The 15197-nt window shown below is 36.1% G+C and overlaps 1 protein-coding gene across 1 annotated transcript in view; it reads right to left on the bottom strand.

The window, feature by feature from the left end:
• Positions 1-120, bottom strand: part of WWP1 (WW domain containing E3 ubiquitin protein ligase 1) — a 119919-nt gene extending 119799 nt beyond the window's left edge. The window contains exon 1 of the mRNA XM_029923206.1: positions 58-120. The gene's annotated coding sequence lies outside the window, so the exon portion shown is untranslated. The remainder of the gene's footprint in view (positions 1-57) is intronic.
• Between the last annotated feature and the right edge of the window lie 15077 nt (positions 121-15197).

Genomic DNA, 15197 nt, shown 5'->3' with positions numbered 1-15197 from the left:
GAGCGCGCGCCTCCCAGCCGGCCCCGCACAGCGCGCTGCGCCGCGGCCGCCTCAAACCTCCAGCTCCGGACCCGGAATCCGGCTTCCCGCGAGCATGCGCAGCAAGGGCGCCCCGATGATGCTTTTGGAAAACTCCGCTCCTCCGGGTCTTCGGAGCGGTCGAGAAGAGGTGGAGGGCCAGCCAATGGGAGAGGGAGGCGGGGCCCGAACCTGTGGAAGAGGCGGGGTGGCGGCTGAGATTTGGGAAGAGGCTTTTCTAAACTGGAGATAGGTGCTGCTGACTTGACTTTCCGGTTCGGGGCAGAACTAGTGAATGACCTTAAGTAAAGTCCTCGGGGCACTGGCGTTCTTGTTGAATGCTTTACAGCAAAAGTAGGCTATTAATAAATACTCCTTGACCTGAGTATCTGATTTAGAGCCCATTGCAAGAGTAAATAATTGCATTTAATAGATGAGATGATCATACCGGAAGACTTCCACTTTATTTTTACGAGTAATCAGAACATTCACTCCCTGTACTCCAGTATGAGTACAAAGATAAATAGTAGCAAGTGGATGTGTCAGTGCGATAAATTAACACACCAATACCATGGAAAAGGGTCTATTATCCCCATTTATACAAACGAATCAACTAATCCGGAGAAGTGATGTTGGTACAGTGTGTTACTTTTAGAAGAAAGGCCACCCTGCAAATAGCAGTCAGTGACAACCACACTACTCACCAGATGACTGGGTCTTCTACTTAAGTAATAAAGGCCATCAAGCTTGGGTTTCTACAGTTTTTGCCCAATTGCCTTACCCAACCCCACAAATTACCTACATCCACACCCGAGCTTATTAGTTTTCCTTCTGTCTAAAGAGCTGGGGATCCCTGCGCCTCCAACGCAAACCCCTTTCCTGTCTGTTACTTCATGGGAACCCCTAAGCATGATCACGTTTTAAGTCTTCTCTGTCTTAAAAATTTCCCTTGACTTTAAAACCTCTTTCTAATTTTTTCTTCTTCCATCCTAATTAAGCTGTTGAAAGAATTGCATACCAAAAACAACGTCAACATCCCATGAATTCTCTTCCTCTCCATTCCATCAGTTTCTACACTCTGAATTCCTACCAGGGTTCAATGCACAGCAATCTACTCTGATTATTCTAAAATATACATCTGAGCATGTCACTTCACTGTTTAAAATCTTTCACTGGCTCTTCAAAACTTTCAAGAGAAAGATTAACATGATCTTCAAGGCCTCTTTACTCTTGCATGCTTGGCCCCTCTGTCTTTGGGGTTCAGAACTCTACAGTTTCCTGAATGTGTTCACTAATCTCTGCTGTAATGAGTGCTGATCCTTCTAACCTTTTCCTCACCATTTTGCTTGTCTAATCCCTTTAAAAATAAATGCAGGAACATGCTTACAAGTGCACTCTGATGCTACATACACATACTCAGCTGAGGTCTGTACTCCAACTCCAGAATGCCTGTAGACCTCCTTCCACTTCTTGCTCTACTCTCTCATTTTCAGCTACCCTACGTCTTCAGTTTCCCCTCAGTTCACTTCCATTCAGAAGCTCCTAACAGTCACATAGCCCCCTAAATTGATAGCCAATACTGAGCCAACTTTTCATTATTCAACATTTCCTTGGTTTCAAATGAATACTATTATAAATAAGTATCTTTTTATAAATCATTGTCTGTGTCCTTACTTACTAGCTTAGTTTAATCCCTAATCAGACGTGTGAACACTTTTAGCCCTTTTGACACACATTGGCAAGTTGCCTTCCAGAAAGAACATAGGCGTGGGTGTCACATTGCCTGGGATCAAATGCATTTTTGCCACCCAGGAAGGCCACATTCAGACTTCCATGAGTCCTAAACTCCTTTACCTTTGTGGACCTCTTCCTCCATAAAGTAATATCAAAAATTATATTCATAAGTGCATTGATATAATGACTAACATTAATAATATATTGATATTATGTATTAAAACATTTTCTTCAACCTAAACATTCACTTTTTCCCTTCTGATTTTAAAAGAAAATAAAACATTTTTAATGGGTCCCTAAAGTATGGCAAGCCTGTGGCACCATGCCTACTGACAATTGGATAAGTCAATTTTGCTGCCACCTACAAACTATGAGATTTGGCTAACTTCCTTCATCTGACAGCACCTTAACCAGAAAATTGGTATAATGCTACATGACATAGTATAAAGCAAATGAGTTGCCACACATAAAATACCTATAATTTTGTGGCACATGATCAATAAATTACTGTTGTTTTATTGTTACTGTCCATTTTCCCACTGCTTTAGCCAATATGATTGTCCTTCTTCACTGTGACAGAGTCATCAGGTATATTTTCATAGGTGCAAATACGTATCCTGCTGTTAGTCCATTGTTCATTTTCTTACTTGGGTATTCACAAAAGTAACCTATATGTAATGTAGATATTGATCCCAGATAAAATGATTGACCTTTTCCACTTTTGTTTTCTTCTGTTATTTTTTGCTTCACAAGTCCTTTCCCATCCATATATCATATCACTCATCTGTCTTTATGGCTCTTTACTCATTTGATAATTTCAGTTTTTTCATTAAATAATTTAATCCTTCAGATGTATTTGGAATGATGATCAATTTTTTCTTTTCTCTAAATAGCCTGTGATCTCCCCCAGCTTGTTTGTTAAAGAATCCTTTTCCAACTATGATGATTTTTAAATATGCCCACAAATTTATTGACATGCCTCCGTCAGTTGAGGGTCCAACTTCAGCTCAGGTCATGATATCATAGCTCCTGAGTTCAAGCCCTGCATTGGGTTATAAGTTGACAGCTGGGAGCCTGGAGCCTGCTTCAGATTCTGTGTCTCCCTCTCTCTCTGCCTACCCTCCCCCCGACTCATACTCTGCCTCTCTCTCTCAAAAATAAAGAAAACATTTTTAAAAATTTAAAAATAGAGACTAATTAACTTCCAAGTGAATGTGAGTTGTACTGAATGACTTGCTTCTCATGGATACAATACAGCAAAAGTGACAGGCTGTCCCTTCCAAGAGTAGGTCTTAAAAAGATATTATGACCCCTCTCTTCTGCCTCTCAGATCACTTGCTCTGGGAAAGGCAGTTACCATGTCGTGAGTACATGTCAGGTAACCTTATCAGATGCCCACACAGCAAGGAATAGAATATCCTGAAAACCAGTAAGGATCTGAGCCTTCTGCCAGTCTCCATGTGATTAAACCATCTTGGAAGCAGCTTTTCCAGCCCCAGTCAGGCATTTAAATGAGGCAGACATCTAGATTTCAACATTATTAGGAAAGTTGAGTCAGATCCCCCAACTAAATCACTCTCAAATACTCAACCCATAGTAACTGTGAGATAATAAATGTTTATTGTTCTGAGTCACCAAATTCAAGGGATAATTTGTTACACAGCAATAGATGACAAATACACTAACCCAGTGGTTTTCAAGTGGGGACAACTTTGAATCCCAGGGTTCATTTGGCAATGTCATGAGACATTTTGTGGGATAGGGTGAGACATTTTTGTTGGCATCTTGTGGGGAGAGACCTGAAAGTGCTAAATATCTTTTGGTGCACAAGATAGTACACACACACACACACACGCACGCACGCACACACACACACACCTGCAGCAACAAAGAATTATGAGTCAAATGGTAATCTAGTGCCAAAGGTGAGAAACCCTGCACTAACTTGTTTTTGCTGCACATTAAAATTTCCCTCTTTCACATGTACCTGTGAAAGAGGTGGGTTTGCTTCATATCCTTTGCTCATTTGGGTGCTGCTTTACCTTCTTTTATTCCTGGTCCCTGAAAACCACCAATCTGCTTCCTGTCACTGGACAATAATTTAACTTTTGCAAGGATTTCGTATATGTGGAGTCATTCACTGTGTGCTTTGTGTCTGGTTTCTTTAGTTCAACAGATTTTAGAGATGCATTCATGTTGTTGTGTGTAGCAAGGTTCCTTCTTTCCTGTTCACTACTATTCTATTGTATGGATTTGCTAAATTTTTAAAATTTTTGTTTTATTACCATGGATATTTCGTTTGTTTCCAGTATTTGGCTATTATGACTAAAGATTCCTTGAATATGTGGCTCAAAATCTTTGTGTTGACATATGTTTTTATTGTTCTTGGGTAAATAATGGCTAGGAGTGGAATTGCTATACCATATGGTAAGTTTATATTTAACCTTATGAGAAATTAAGAACCTGCTTTCCGAAGTGGTTGTACCATTTTACATTCTCACCAGCAATGTATGTTTCAGTTGTTCCATTTCCTCTCCAACACTTGATAATGTCAGTCCTTTCAATCTAGTAGATGTGTATTGGTGACTCATTGTGTTTTCTCTTGTATTCCCCTAATAACTAATGATGTTGAACATCTTTTCATTTGCTTATAGATCATTTATGTATTATCTTTTGTGAAGTATCTGTTTAAATCTTTTCTCCATTTCAAATTGTTTTTATCTTTTCTATATATATTGTATACACCAATCCTTTGTGAGATATAGATGTATACAATCTTTTCTCACAGATTGTGGCTTACGGTGGTGGTCAAACTATATATATAGACATCTATAAACTATATGATCATCCAATATGGACCCCTCATTGATCCTGGCCTCCAGTTATCAATACTCTTGATAGACATGCTTATAAAACCTTTTCCCCTATATAGCTGACCTGTGTGACCAAGAGGAAATTGATGGTATGTGTGACCAAGAGGAAGTGATGGTATGTGACTTCTGACGCTAGGTCATAAAAGAGATTACAGCATCCTCCTTGCACTCTTTTAGCGCTTGTTTTAGAGAAACTCAGTCTTTGGAAAGACCCATACAAAGAGGAACTGAGGCCTGTTGATAAACAGCTAAGAGCAACTTGCCAGCCATGGTTGGTGCCTTAGAAATGGATTCTACAGCGTCTGACCAGCTTCAAGATGACTGCAATCTCATGTGACACTCTGAGCCAAAAATGGTCAGCCACACAAGTCACAAGTGCTTGATACCCAAAAACTCTGAGAGATAATAAATGTTTATTTTTGTTTACAGCCACTATGTTTTGAAAAAAAATTTTACACAGCAGCAGATAAACTTGCATTTTAATTTTTTAAATGTTTTTCTTTATTTATTTTTGAGAGACAGAGACAGAGCATGACAGGAGAAGGGGCAGAGAGAGAGGGAGACACAGAATCTGCAGACTCCAGGCTCCAAGCTGTCAGCACAGAGCCCGATGTAGGGCTTGAACCCATGAACCATAAGATCATGACCTGAGCTGAAGTCAGAAGCTTAACTGACTGAACCACCCAGGTACCCCACGTTTTAATTTTTAAAAATGCCTTTTAAAGAACAGCAGTTTTTCATGAAGTTCAATTTTGTTTTGTGACTTATGCTTCTATGACATATTTAAGAAATTTTACCTACTCTAGGATAATGAAGATTTTTAATATGCTTTCTTCTTAAATTTTATACTTTCACATTTTATATTTTGATCTATAATACATTTAAGATTAATTTTGCATATGCTGTGAGGAAAGAGTCAATATTAATTTTTTTCCAAATATATACACTTGTTTCAACACCATTTGTTGCAAAGACAATTCTTTCCCCCATGGAATTACTTTGGCAACTTTAGTAAAACCTCAATGTCTATTTCAGGACTCCTATTCCATTTCATTTAACTATATGTATATCTTTATGCAAGTATTACACTATACTGATCACTGTAACTTTAGAAAGTTGTTCCTTGAAAATCAGGAATATAAATATTCTAAGTTTGTTCTTTCTTCTCACAATAATTTTGACTCTTCCAGATTGTTTGCATTTCCACATAAATTTTAGAAATACCTCATTAATTTTTATTTTTTTAGAATATACCTCCAGGTGTTTGCTTGGGATTGTATGTTGATCAATTTAGGAAGACTGACCTGTTGGTAGTATTTCGTCTTCCAATCCTAGGCATAGATTTCAGGTTATTTGGATGGCCTCCAAAACATTTGGATGCAATATTTTGTATTTCTTGTAGTATTGGCATGGTATATTTATCCTTAAATATTTCATGCTTTTGATGCTATTAAAAATGATATTTTATATTTCATTTTCTAATGGCTCATTGATAATATTTTTAAATTGATTTTGAATATTTGTCTGGTACTATGAGACTTTGATAGTGAATTTATTAGTTCTACCAATACTTTATAGATTTCTTGGAAGTTTTCATATACACAACCATACCTTTGCAAATAAAGACTTTTATTTTTTCCTTTCCATTCTATATGCTTTTATTTTCTTTTCTTGCTTTATTACATTAACACATCCAGCACAGTGCTGAACAGAAGTGGTAAGAAAAGACATCCTTGCCTTGCTCCTGATTTTAAGGAAATCATTTAGAGTTTTACCATTAAGTAATATGTTATACATACATTTTTTTATATGTGCCCTTTACCAGGTTGGGAAAGTTCCCTTCTTTCCCAGTTTGCTGAGAGTTCTTATCCTAAATGAGTGTTGAATTTGATCAAATGCGTTAGGAGGGAGCATCTGTTGAGATGAACTTTTGATGGGTTCATCTTGATATGAACTCATCCTGATGTGATGGATTAAACTGATTGATTTTCAAATGTTAAACAAACCTTATATTTTTGAAATAAACCATTCTTGACCATGGTGTATTAGACATCTTATATGTTGCTAGGTTCTATTTGCTAATTTTAAAAGATTTTTAAAGAACTTAAGTTTATTAAGGATATTGGTATAGTTTGTTTCTTTGTTTGTTTGTAATGTCTTTGGGTTTGTTAATAAAGTAAGGCTGACCTAATAAAATAAGCTTGGAAATGTAACCTCCTTATCTACTTTTGCAAGAAGTTGTATAAGGGGTGCCTGGATGGCTTAGTTGGTTAAGCATCTGGCTTTGGCGCAGGTAATGATTCATGATTTGTGGGTTTGAGCCCTGCATTGGGCTCTGTGCTGACAGCTCAGAGCCTGGAGCCTGCTTCAGATTTTGTGTGTGTGTGTCTCTCTCTCTGCCTCTCCCCTGATCATACACTTGCTCTCTCTCTCTCAAAAATAAATAAACATTGAAAAAATATTTTTAAAAAGTTGTATAAGATTTTTGTTATTTATTTCTTAAGTGTTTGAAAGATTTTACCAGTGAAGCTATCTAAGGCAGGAGTTTCTTTTTGTGAGAGTTTGAATTATGAATTTAATTTTGTTTGTAGATAAAATACAATTCAATTTTCCATATCTTCTTGTGCTGGTTTTGGTACTTTGTGTCTTTCAAGATATTTTTCTATTTCATTTAGGTTGTCAGATTTATTGACCTGAAATTGTCCATAAGAATCCTTTATTATTCTTTAATAGTTGTAGGATTACAGTGCTTTTTTATCCATCTTCTTTTTTACTTCGTCAGTTTAAAATTTTTTTTAATGTTTTTTATTTATTTTTGATACAGAGAGAGACAGAGCATGAGAGGGGGAGGGGCAGAGAGAGAAGGAGACACAGAACCAGAAGCAGGCTCCAGGCTCTGAGCTAGCTGTCAGCACAGAGCCTGATGCGGGACTCAAACCCACAAATGTGAGATCTGACCTGAGCCAAAGTCGGAGGCTTAACCGACTGAGCCACTCAGGCGCCCTTTACTTCATCAGTTTAATAAGGCTCCTCAAGTTTGACTCATCTCTTCAAAGCAGCAGCTTTGGTTTCATTAATTTGTCCATTTTCTGTTTCATTCATTTTAGCTTTCATCTTTATTATTACCACATATAGACATACTTTGGGTTAATTTGCTCTTTCTTTTCTAATTTCTTAAGGAGAAAGTGTACATTATTCTTTGAGATTTTACTTCCTTTTTTTTTTGTATTTATTATTTTAGTAATCTCTATCCCCAACATGGGACTCAAACTCACAACCCGGAGATCAAGAGTTGCATCAAGAGCCAGTCAGGGCTCACAAGGCCTTATTTCTTTTCTAGTATAAGCATTTAGAGCATATATTTCCTTCTGAGTGCTGCTTTAGTGTAATCCCCCAAATTTTTATATAGTTTATTTCATTAGTACTAAATATTTTCTGATATTTTATGTGATTTCTTCTTTGGCCCATGAAGTATTAGAAGGTATGTTGCATGATTTTTAAATTGGAACTTGCCAGACATCTTTTTGTCATTGTTTTCTAATTTAATTCTGTTATGGTCAGAGAACATACTCTATTATTTTTATCTTTTAAGATTATTGACACTTTTTCATCCTCCAGCTTCTAGTTGAATTTTTCATTTGGACATGAATATGTGTTTTCTGCTCTTGTGGGAAAGAATGAAAATTGTTCTATAGATGGTTATTAGGTCAATTTGAATGATAGTATTTTTCAAGCCTTCTGTAGCTTTAGTAAATTTCATCTACTTGCTCTATCAGTTACTCAGAGGAATATTGAAGACTCTAATTGTAATCGTAGATGCATCATTTTTGCCTTTCTGTTCTGTCAGTGATTCATTTATGAAATTTGAAGGTCTATTATTAGGTGTATATACATTTAGGATTGTTTTGTCCTCTTTATTACAAAATTTCCCTCTTAATCTGTTCGTCTTATTTGTTTTGAATTAATGATAATATTAATTTAAACACTCCAGCTTTCTTATAATGAGTGTTTGTGTGGTATCTTTTTCTATATTTTACCTTTATGTATCTGTATCTTTGTATTTCAAAGTTTTGTTGTAGACAGCATTGGTTGAACCTTGATTTTTTTTTTTTTAATCTAGTTGGGACAATCTCTGCCTTTTAATTGGAGTGTTTAGACAATTTAAATGTAATGATTATTGAAACAGTTACCTTTACATTTATTTGTCTTTTAAAATTTCTTTATTTTTGCACCATCTCTTCTTATTTCTTTTTCATCTTTATCTGCATTACAAAGGATTAGATGAGTATTTTTTAATGTTTCATTTTATCTCCACTACTTATAATTCTGAGAGTTATAGCTCTCAGTAGTTTTTTAGTGTTTGTTTTAAGGCTTATAGAATACGTTTTTAACTTACACAGTTTAAATCCAAATAATATTATGCTACTTCATATTTAGTGTAAGAAACAATGCAGTGTACTTCCATTTCTCCATTCTTTTTCTTAGTGCTATTGTTGTCATAAGTTTAAGCTCTATATGTTATATCCTCTAAAGTACATTATTAGCATTTTTACTTTATGAATCATTTTTCTTGGAGTGCCTGGGTGGCTCAGTCAGTTAAGTGTCTGACTTCAGCTCAGGTCTTGCTCTCATGATGTTTGTGAGTTTGAGCCCCATGTCAGACTCTATGCTGACAGCTCAGAGCCTGGAGCCTGCTTCAGATTCTGTCTCCCTCTCTCTCTGACCCTCCCTTGCTCACGCTCTCTCTCTCTCTCTCTCTCTCTCTCTCTTTCTCTCTCTCTCTCAAAAATAAATAAAAACATCAAAACATTTTTTCAATGTTTATTTATTTTTGAGAGAGAAGGGGAGAGAGAGAGAGAAAGAGAGAGAGAGCAAGCACAAGTAGGGGAGGTACAGAGAAGGAGGGAGACACAGAATCTGAAGCAGGCTCCAGGCTCTGAGCTGTCAGCACAGAACCCAACACAGGGCTCGAACCCACTAACTGTAAGATCATGACCTGAGCTGGAGTTGGATGCTTAACTGACTGAGCCACCCAGGCATCCCTGAAAAATTTTTAAAGAATCTTTTTTCTTAAAAAATAAAAAAGTTTTATATTTACCCACATATGTATATTTCCAGTGATATTCATTTCTTTGAATGGATCTGGATTACAAATTGATTTCAATTTTTTTAGCCTGAAGGTCTTCTTTTACTATTTCTTATAGTAAAGTTCTGCCAATAATTATCTTAGATTTTATTTGTCCAAAAAAAGTTATTTCACTTTCATTTTTAAAGGAATTTTTGCTGGGTAAAGAATTCTACTTTGATTGATTTTTCCCCCTGCAGTTCTTTAAAGATATTGTGCTTTTTGGATTCCTGATCTCAGGGGGAAAGTTCTCAGTTTTTCCCCATTGAGGATGATATTAACTGTGGACTTTTCATAAATGGCTTTTATGATGTTTAAGTAAATTCCTTATATCCTGACTTTTCGAGGGTTTGTATTAAGAAAGAATGCTGTATTTTGTCAAATGCTTTTTCTGCATCTATCGACAAGATCATATGGTTTTTATCTTTTCTTTTGTTAACATGATGTATCACATTGATACTACTGTTAAGACCATCTAGCACATTTCTTATTTCAGATATTATATTTTATAACTCTAGAAAGTACATTTGACATTTAAAAAAATGTCTTCATTGTAGTTATTTTTTCTTTAAATATTTGAACAGGTTCATAATACCTTTTATCATTCTAGTCTGCTAATTCCATGATTTATGTCATTTAATATCTTTTTCTATTGACAGATTATTTTCTTGGTGTGGGAAATATATTTTTGCTCCTTTTCATGTCCAGTAATTTTTTATTTCATGCTGGGATTATCAGTGTATGCTTGCTGAGTGCTGGCTTGTTTTCTAAGAATGCTAAAGTTTGAAACTTTCTTATATTAGCTAAATTACTTGGCAATCAGCTAGATTCTTTTGAATTTTTTAAGCTTTTTTTTTAAATGGGATTATTTAGAATAGATTGTACTCTGGGTATACAATAAGGCTCATAGAATCTGGCTGACAAAACTCAAACATCTCCAAGCTGTTTATGAGCTTTGAGAATTATTTACTTTATAGCTTCCTGGTCCATCTTTTGTCCAGCCCTGAAGAGTTTCACCTTATGCCTGTGTCTGTTGTATTCAATAGCAATCTCAAGGGGGCTGCTATGCAGAATTCAATATCCCTTTCTTCTCTCCACCTATCTGCTTGACAAAGTCCAGTAATCTTTCCAAAGTATATTTTCTATCTCTTCAACTCAGAGGGTTAGTTTCACCTTAGTATCCATTCAGCCTTTCCCTACTACTACTCCTGAAGCAGTAAAATTCCCAAGTATAAATTGTTCAGTACACAGTAATATTCTAGAGCTCCTGAAGTTCTATCCATGTTAGTTTCTGGTCTTCCAAATCCAGTAGAATTGTCTCAGAAGGTGATATGAACTTAGTACTTAGTCAACTGTAGTCATGAAAACTCCAATACTTTTACTTTGGATGGTCATTTTGCCATGTGATTTACATACTCTTAAATCTTTTTATAATCCAGGAAGTGGATATTAGATCAGTCTCACACAAGCACTCATTTCCATGTATGCATGAATATACATACAGACACATGTATACACACGTGCACTCATCAAGGACAAAATTTATTATCAGGGGATGTAAATACATAACTAAAACATTAATTTAGTAATAGTGGCTAATACTTTTTGAGAATTTATTTTGAGCCAGCAACTCTAAAAAAACCGCATACCACTTATATGCATTATCTCATTTTCCTCTTATGAAGTATAAATCTTAGAGAATTTGAGTAATTTGTACAAAGTCTAGTAATACATGTACATCTAGTAATAGATGAAGTCAAACTTGACTACAAGCAGCCTACCTCTAGAGGTGGAGTTGGTAAACTATGGTCTGCAAACTGACATGCATTTTTATAAAGTTCTATATCAAGACAGGCATATGCTCATTCACTTTTGTAGTGTCTATGCCTACCTCTGAGCTACAATGGTAGAGTTGAGTAGTTGTAACATAGACTGTATGGTATACAAACCCTAAAATATTTATTATCTAGCCCTTTACAGAGTAAGTTTGTTGATCCTTCTTCTAAAACATAAATTAATTACTCCATAATTTCAAGGCCATCTCTCTTGCTACCTTGAGGTAGTTTTTCATATCATTTTGCTGATCGTGTAAATTTTCTTCTTTCATTTTCCCTACTTTCAAAGTATATTTTTCAGCATACCAAAAATAACCCATCACTGATATGTATATACTTACTTTAAAAATGGCTGTCTCCATCCTCTAGAATGAAAAGTTTTTAAGAGCAGATGTTTTGTCTACCATGTTTACTGTCGTATCCCCATTGCCTAAGACAGAGCCTAGCATACAGTAGGTTCTAAGCTGTGTACTCTTAAAGGATGATCTTTTGACTATACAAGTTACCATCTGATTAAACTTTAAGGTAAAACTTTATCCTTTCCTTGCTAAACCTATAAAGAAACGTGTATCCTTTCTTTCATTTATGCTGTCTTTTCCCACAGATTCATAATGCCACCTAAAAACTATTATTATCATAGGCTGAATTACTATATGTACTATTAACCCAGCTGTCAGTTGAGGTTGGCCCATCCTTTGATATTTAAATAAAATTATTTCCAATCCCTTAGTCAAAATTCTATGAAAAGTCCATCCCACTCTTACAAATTCTCTGAATACCCAAGAGAATATATTCACATGGTCTCTTCTTGCTTTATGAATCAGATACCAATTAACTTCTGCTTTTACACACATCTCATCCTACATGGCTGGCCTCTTCTCTGTTTCACACTAGACATGAATTTCAAGACACATACAAACACATTTATATAACATCCCACCCATCAAAAAAAGAAAATCTCACTCATGAAAGTTATTCTGTGTGTAGCATTTTTCACTGACAGTTAAAGGGAGACAAAGGGGATTTTCATGTAGCAATGCAAACAACTTAAAATTTATCTTAAAAACTCTCTGCTTTCAAAATTTCTTCAGCCAATCTATAGCTATGAGGTTCTCACTGTCCACCTTTCTCTATAAACATGGTGATTTTTCCTCTATTCACTCTCTTTTCATCAAATTTGTCATTTTTAATTTTTGGGGCAGAGTAGTTGGTCCCTCCCTCTCTTCTTCCAACCTATGCCCCTAGGGTCTCATCTTTTATCCTTCTGCAATATATTAAGATATCTTTCTCAACAAAAGGATTTATTTCCCAAGAGAAAATGTTAAAATTAGGGTTTATTTTTTCATTCCATTATTCTAAACAATAATCTACTGGGTCAGCTACTCTTCCTTTTATCTGTCTTTCTATTTTTCCAACCATTGGTATCACATTTTTAATTACTATAGCTATAGTATATGACTTAATACATATAAACAGGGGTAATGTACCAAACATTTAACAACTGGTAAAATACAAGCATGAATCAAATGAACTGAGCAATCATAACAGAGGGCTGAACCCAGATCACGGGGTATAGCCATAAGGGTGTATGTACAGGCTGCTTTTAAGGAAAATGTTCATTATTCTTCCTTTTCAAAATGTCTAGTTTTTTTCTCACATGATTGTTATTATCAGTTATATTGGTTATTTTGTCTAATTAAAAAAACTCATCAAGAGTACAGTTGAGATTGCACTAAACCTATAGATTAATTTGAAAAAATAAAAAACCAAAACCAGAAACATTCCCTTGACATCTGAGGAAGGCAGAGAGGCTGGAGGTCAAATCAATTGCCAATGACCTATGATTTACTCAATTGTGTCTATATAATGAAGCCTCCATAAGACCCAAAGGACAGAGATTGGAGGGCTTCTGGTTGGTGAACACATGAAAATCTGGAGAGAGTGACATGCCTGAAGAGGGTATGGAAGTCCCACACCTCTTCCTACATACCTTGCCCTATGCATCTCTTTCATTGGGCTATTCTTGAGTTATATTCTTTTATAGTAAACTGGCAAAACAGTAAGTAAAATGTTTCCCTAAGTTCTGTGAGCCACTCTAGCATATTGATCAAACCCAAAAAGGGGATCATGGGAACCTCTAATCTAAAGCCAGTAGGTTAGAAGCATGGGTAACAACCTAGACTTGCATTTGGCATCTATGGAGGAGCAGAGGCCGTCTTACAGGACTCGCCTCATAGCTGTGGGATCTGATGCTATCTCCAGGAGGTCAATTTCAGAATTGAGGTAAATTGCCAGATATCCTGTTGGTGACCCCTGAGAACTGGAGAATTGCTTGGTGTTGAATAAAACACACACTAGAATTGTATCATAGGTTTCCTTATGGTGATATATCCTTGCATCCCCTGGATTCATTTTTTCTTGTTTGTAGTGTTTTTATGTTAAACAGACTATTGAAAGCACTTGGCATTTTAGGCTGCCCTCTTCTGAGAGGCCTCAGAGTGCATTGAATACTAATAGCCTCAACTGAAGGACTCATTTTTGCCCAATAACACCAACACTTAACAAAAGCTGCACAGAACAATGATAGGTTCTGGAGCCAAAGATGTTCATTTAAAAATCAGTCTGTAGCTTCAGACATGGCCTGGAGTAAAGGCTTTGCCAATACTATCCTGAAAGGTGATGGTGGTATTAGGCACTCCAAAAGAGATACATGGAACAGAATGACATGGAAGCAAAGAGGCTTCATAGAAAAAAAGCAGTAATCAGAAGTTATGAGGTAAAAGCAAAAACAGATGGAAGTGAGATACAAACAGGCACTGCAGAAACAGAGATCAGTTCAGCCGCGTGGGAGAGAACCTAAGGGAAACAGCAGCAGGTGCTTGCTGCTGAGGGACAGCAGGGTGAACAAGACCCCCGCTCGGTCACTGTAGTTGCAGAGATATTGAGCACCTATGTGTCTTGACCATTTTTGCATATGTCCCCATGTATCAACTGAAGTTAACCTATATATGGCTTTTTTTGCTGTCAGAAAAGCCTGACTAATGCTATTATTTTCTTAAAATATTGCTAGATCAATTTTCTAGTTTCAACAATTTTTTTCAGTATTCATTTGGAAGATTTAGCTATACTGTTGCGTGTGTGTGTGTGTGCACGTGTGCACACGTGTATCTTTGTAGGTTATATTTTCTTTTTTGTTACATCCCATTTTCTTCTTTTTTGAAAAATATTTCTTTATTTTTGAAGTGGGGAGAGGGATAGAGGATTTGGAGTGGGCTCTGCACTGACAGCAGAGAGCCTGATGTGGGGCTTAAACTCATGAGCAAGTTACAAGATTGTTACCTGAACTGAAGTCAATGCTTAACCACTAAGCCACCAGGGGCCCCCATCTTATTTCCTTCTTTAGTGGACCCTCTGTATTATCTGTCCTAATAGTTGTACTTTGCTGGACTTCACAAAATTACTTGAAGTTTATAATTATTATTATTGCATAGTTTTCCTTTACCTTATATTTGATGAGACTATGTCAGATAGAAAATACATTTTTAAAAATCTATACCTTTGTGAAACTGAATGTCAAATTCCAAATAAAATTCAAAACTTTAAACCCCTCTA

This window comes from Suricata suricatta, chromosome 15 (genome assembly GCF_006229205.1).
Source record: "Suricata suricatta isolate VVHF042 chromosome 15, meerkat_22Aug2017_6uvM2_HiC, whole genome shotgun sequence".
Lineage (NCBI taxonomy): Eukaryota > Metazoa > Chordata > Mammalia > Carnivora > Herpestidae > Suricata > Suricata suricatta.
The sequence above is the reverse complement of the archived record's forward strand: the minus strand, read 5'-3'. Positions and strand labels throughout refer to the sequence as shown.